We start from the raw sequence: 6,475 nt of genomic DNA, 5'->3' as shown, positions 1-6,475 counted from the left end.
TGAAAATGTCTTCAATGTAAATCCTATGAAACACCCTTTATATAACATGTATCTATCTTGTCTCATCCTTTTTCAGCCCAATAGACCTACAGTATTTCTTCATAAGCTTTCCTGAACCTGCTGCAAGCTCAGTCATTCAAATCTGGATACTCTCCACTTCATTCACATGGAATCCTGATGACCAGATCTGCACACAATAGTCCATATGAGGCCTTATGAAGGGGAATAATAACCTGCCTATATGTGTGTGTGTTTAACAACCAATTATGTGATGAGCTGTTTTGGCCACCTTCACAACACATCTAAACTTCAAGTCCATTATCTCTTTCAGCTGTAAAAATTGCATATCTTTTCCTTCTGTGATTGTTCCTCCTTCATTTATTTCCCTGAGTGTTCTAATAACTATTCATCCTATACTGTGCTAAAATGGCAATGCATGCCTTTCAGATAATTCCTTGTATTTCCCCATCCCTGCCTATAGCAACAACCAACTATATATTATTTCATCCCATTGACCTTTATTTCATACCACATAATGCTAAATCAACTCCCCTCTGAATTGGTCTCTTAATTACCTCTAGCCCTCCTTACCATACAGTTCCCCTTCTTGCCTGTGCTTTGTATTGCTCCTGAAGTATATCCAATTTTCCTAGTCTTTTTAGCTCAATTCTTCTGCTATTGTCAGCAAAAAACCTGTCCTTCCTCCCTTCTGTTCTCTCTCTCTGAAAACATTATACTCTTTGAATTCTATCCCTATGACTATATCATGTGCCATCAACAAAATCTCATTAATGCGTATAACTTTTGGACAAGTTGAACCTAACAGAGACCAAAACTCTTCCCGCATATAAACTGCACATATGATCAGCACTGGTGGGAATTAATGCTACAGTGAAATTCAGAAAGCATCTAGTTTCTGGTGATAATTGCTCTACAGCAGGCAAGAATTTTCTTTGAAAAAGAGGATCAAGCTTTCTGTTACAAATCATCTCAAACAAAGGATGCTTTGTAAGAGGCATTTCAGTCTAAATGATTTTTTTTTTCTGTCTGGATTTCTGATATATAAGCGTTTTTGTTTACAGTGCAATACTCCCAGTCTTACTGACACCATCATGATTCACAATCAACACACTCAGCATGTGGCTCAGATAAACATTGCAATGTTAACAGAGTTTTCATGTTAACATTTTTTGGCAACCTATATATTCAAAAACCAGAATCAGAATATGGATGTTGCTGATCAATAGCAGAACTAGTGGCAACATATATATATAACTATTTATTTTGCATACTAAATATGTCAACAGTGCTTTCACTTTGAAACAAAATTTCAAAAGTGACTGATAACTAATAAAGTTGCGTATGACATATACATAATCTCAAAATGAGAACCAGCCTTTTTGTTGTTGTTTGTAAGTGTCCTCTGAACAAAAGCAAAAGATTTCAACTGCTGTTGTAATGTCGTGTCTGTGTGTGCGGATTCCTTGCAGATTGTTGTAATACAATACTAACTACTGAAGATATCAGCTGAAACTTTCATTTATGTATGTTCTCAAAGTGAAAAACTGGCCACCTGATAGATAAAAGAAATGGATTTTTGTCATCTTCCCTACTGAATAATAACTTCATGTCTGAGGATAAGTGATAAGTAAAATGTCTTGTTGTAATTATATATGTGCAATATTTTCCAGTCAATCTTGCTAAACAAAATAAGAGTACATGATGCATTTGAATTTGCTAATAACAATGAGTTTCATCATCATCACGAACCACGGGCTCACTGCCCGTTGATGTCTGATGCCTGTTTCACTATCTTCTTCCACCTTTCTTTGTCCAGTGCACAGTATCGCAGTTTTTGTACACCCATTCCACACGTCTTTTATATCGTCTATCCATTCTCTGTATGGTCCACCTCTTCTGTTTAAACCATCCAAAATACCAAACATAAATATCTTTATCTTCCAGTCCTCACTCATTCTACAGATGTGTCCCAATAATTGCAGCTTCCGTTTTATAATCTTCTGCATTAGATTCTGTTTTGGTTGTATCTTCTGATAGAGCTCTTCATTGGTGATTTTCTGTACCCATCCTATTCTTAGAATCTTCCTGTAACAAGTTCTTTCAAATGCCAAAATTCTTTTTCTTGATTCTTTATTTACCTATGTTTCAGATCCGTACAGGACACTGCTGAAGATGCATGTTTCCAATACTCTTAGTTTTGTTTGCAGAACTGATCACTTTACTTTTCCAGATGTTATCCATGGCCTTCAGATTTGTTCTTCCTTTTGCAATCCTGATCTTTATTTCTTTTTTACAGTCCAAGTCATATGTCAGTTTACTTCCCAAATATGTGAATTGTTCTACATTTTCTATATCAGTTCATGTTCTTCTCACCAAATACCATTGTCTTTGTTTTTTCCAAGTTCATAACAAGTCCAAATCTCTTCCCTTCCTCATTTAACAGTTTCAGTGTTCTTTGTAGTTCTTTCGTCTTCTTCGATAATAACAATGTCATCTGCAGTTCTCAGATTGTTAATTCTCATTCCGTGTACAGATATTCCTTTGGCATCTTCCTTCAATTTGTCCATTGCTCTTTCTGAATGTGCAATGAAAATACTTGGTGATATTGGGTCTCCCTGTCTAGTACCTCTGCTTGTTTCAAACCATTTCCCCAAATCATCACCTATTCTAACTGTTGCAACTGCATTCTGATACACCTCTTTTAATATAGCTATTAGTTTTTTATCAATTCCATAGGATTCCAGAACTGCTAATGTCACTTTCTGGTCAATATTGTCAAATGCTTTCTGAAAATCAACAAAGCAAGTATATATGTTTTTGTTTTTTCTCCTAGCTTTCTCTGCTATGTTTATCAACAATGACTTGATAAACAAGAATTAACAATAGTCTAAGCATATTTGCATATAATGGCACCTGTTCACCAAATCCATTAACAATAACAGTAATGTTATACAAAAAAAAAAAATCAGCTAACGCCTTTTTATTCCCGTATATGGGGAGTAGGCGAGGCCATTTAGCCCTATCTAACTTTTGGAGACTGAGTGGGCAGTTCAATCTCCACTGGTACCAGAGATAGATGGCCCAAGCCCAGCCGTCTCTCTTCACTGATACCAACATGTGCCGCCATCTCGTGGTCCCTAACCCTAACACAATATATTTAATTTAATGTCTGGAATAATGTGGGTTCTACGGTCGATTTTCTTGAGTTTACGGGAAGAAAAACCCACTTGCCCGTGCCAGAGATCGACTAACTCGGGAACCGGTCGAAAAAAGGCTTAGAAAAATTTCCTCTAGTCGCCGACTAGACTCGAAACCAAGTCTTTCTTCGTGCGGCCAAACGCCGTGGTGTGCAAACGCCACATCCACTGAACTACACAGGCTCTAATGTTATACAAGTTTGACAAATTCCATTTAAATCAGCAAGATTTGCTATAGCATATTGGAACATTCCCAGATGAGTCTTTGAATCCATGAGGTCTTGGGGTAATAATAATAACATTTCGGTTACACATGAAAATTAGAAATTTGGAGTAATTTGACTTTCTTTTTATTATTTTTACTGTTTTTCTTTCTGAGGTTTTATATTAATACATAAAACACATCACGTATGTACGCACGCATGCACATTAAAAATGTAAAATGAATGAAATGCAAAAATTGATTATTTTTAGCTATTTCGTACTTTTGAATTATTCACATACACATAGTACTAGTAATACTTTTAGTTTTGTATTTGTGGATGCTAATTAAAGCGCTCCTAAAAATGACTTATTACAGTGAATAACATTATCAATTGTACCAGCAACAGCAATTGCCAAATTGGTTAGAAGAGAAAAGGATGAATCAGGAAATACTTTTATTTCAGTTTTTCATCAATGGCATTTTTTTTAATCTGTAGCAAAATAAAATTAAAAAAAAAAAAAAAACATTATTTGACTTTTGTTTGTTATATGACTGAAAATTCACAGTGCTATTTGTTTTGATTCCTTGATGAGGAAGACGATTCCGTGTCCTCTATATATACACAATGAATTGTAATGGCACTATACTCTCTCTTTCTCCCTTCCCCTTCTCCTGGAAAATGCAACAAAAGATTACTAACACAATCACGATACTCATGTAACAGTCTCGAGAGACTGTTGTATGACGATTGTATTATTTGGCAAAATTTAGATGACTGCAAGTTTTCTGAACAATTCACGCTCATAAGTTCTTTTGCTCAATAACCATAAGACATGTTGAAGTATTCATTCTTGCACCATAATTAGCTATATGTATCAAACTTACTTGTCCTTTATTATAGCAAACATTTCAGATTCTAGAACTTTAACTCGTCAGATTTGTATATACAAGCACTGGTGTACATTCATGCTTGCAAAAGTATTCCTTACTTTACTGTACTCATGTTACAGGAAGATCAATAATCTGTTCTTTTACTGCAGAATTAAAAGGCATCCTATCACAATTTTTTTGTTTGTTTTTGGCACAAATTTCATTAAATGCACTCAGCTTGCCAAGCATATTTACAAGAAATCTGATAACATTTCTCTTCACAGATCTGATTGCATTTACATTTGAACCTTGCATAGCACACTGCAAAATTTGGATAACTAGAGCATCTTAAAATCACAGCACTCTATTTAACAATTAAGCTGTATAATCTTAGCAACTGCATTCTCTTCTTTTTTGCAAATTGTCTATTCTATTGAATACATAGCCAGTTTTAATAAACCTGAAGGAATAAGCAAATAATATTTCTTCTATATAAAAATTTTACATACAGTGCTGATCAGGTCAGTGGAAATACATATTCCCCAGGTTCAATACTGGTGTGGATGTTTCTTTATGCTTACTATAACAACCTAATACTGTATCAAGCATGCTATGTTTATACTGCCTCTGGAAAATCTCCTCATTCAACTGTGAAAGAGAAGGTTTGAGATCCATTGATTAGCCGTAGAAGTAGTAGTAGAAGCTTAAAGTGTAAGATGATAAAAAAATGTTTTTTTACTGTGAATTTTAATCATAATAATAATAATAATAATAAAAGTTTTATCATAAGTTAGAAATTACGTGGTACTGAATATACATAATTGAAAATGACATTGCTTTTTTTTCTTCCAGTTTGATTAAGAGAAAGGGAACAGAATACAAGCAGGCTGCAGAAGTATATTTCTTGTGATGAAATTGTGAAACATCACCAGTTGATGATGAGCTTGAGTTAGTTCAAAATATATATAAGTTTCTGATAAAATCAGTGAATGTACATTATTTTATGTCAAAATCAGAATGTTTCAAAATTCACTATTCCACAGATGATTATAATTATTTTATTATAACTTAGAAATATAATTTAAACAGATAAGATGTGATTGAGCTTGTCCCTTCCCTTCCCCCATTGCATTTGGTTATGTAAGCCTAACTTCGCCACAATATATATTGTAGTCATAGCAGTATATACTCAAGTGAAACTTGGCTCATTCCCTTGCCATTAAGAACAGTCCCAATATGAAAATCTATGTGTAAGCTAATGGAGTTTGGAATGAAAAGACACTGTGTGCTGTATTTTGGAATTGGACTGTAGTAAATTAAGGAGGCTGAAGCACATACTGACAAGCAAGTGGAGTTAAGAGTTATTATATTTCTTTATTTATTTATTTTTTTTTATAAAGCCCCTATATGGACATTCTTGTCAGTGACGTGAGGAACCTTTATCTGGTTTCTTTAGACTAAAGATGAGTTAGCCAGTCTCATACGGAGGTGGGGGAGTGAGGTTTCACCCGGAAACTCGGGTTTTTACATACAGACAAACTGGTCCGTGAACACATGGGTTACAGTCATGGATGTGACCAGCCATATGCCGGTCCTGAGCCTGGATAATTTTTTTGGGGGAAGGGGGAAGCAATAGTGAACTACCCTGTAAAAATTTCACCAGGAATACTTTATGGGCAATGCTTACAAATTCACATACGGTCGGAAACGACTGAAAGGGAAACCAGTCCTATCTGGACTGCTGTGCATCTGGGTTTCTTGAGGATTTACAGGGACAAGCAACATTCAGTATGGTGGCAGGTCTATGGAATGCTTCTTATGAGGACAAATCAAAGATTTGTGGATTAGAGAAATTGGTTGATAGGTGAAAAAAGAGGGTATATGAGAGAAACACTTAAGTTACTAAAAGAGTTTTATAGGATTGATGTAGAGGAAATTTTTCAGCTCACAGCTGCTGTGGAGAAAACCTGTAAAATAAGCAGGAGTATAGTTAGTAAGGATGTTAAGCCTAGAATTTTTTTGCTTGGAGAGTGGTGAATCAGCAGAATGAGTGTCTGGTGAAATGTTATTGGGCCTTCTGTGATGAGTCTCTACTCTTTGAAGGTGCCCACCATATAATAATGATAATAATAAAATATAAGTACATTTTAATATTTATGTAAGTATGCAAACTTACCTTTCA

The sequence above is a fragment of the Typopeltis vanoorti genome, chromosome 11, assembly GCF_054136105.1.
Source record: "Typopeltis vanoorti isolate ZY-2024b chromosome 11, IOZ_Tvanoo_1.0, whole genome shotgun sequence".
NCBI lineage: Eukaryota > Metazoa > Arthropoda > Arachnida > Uropygi > Thelyphonidae > Typopeltis > Typopeltis vanoorti.
This window is presented reverse-complemented; position numbering follows the sequence as displayed.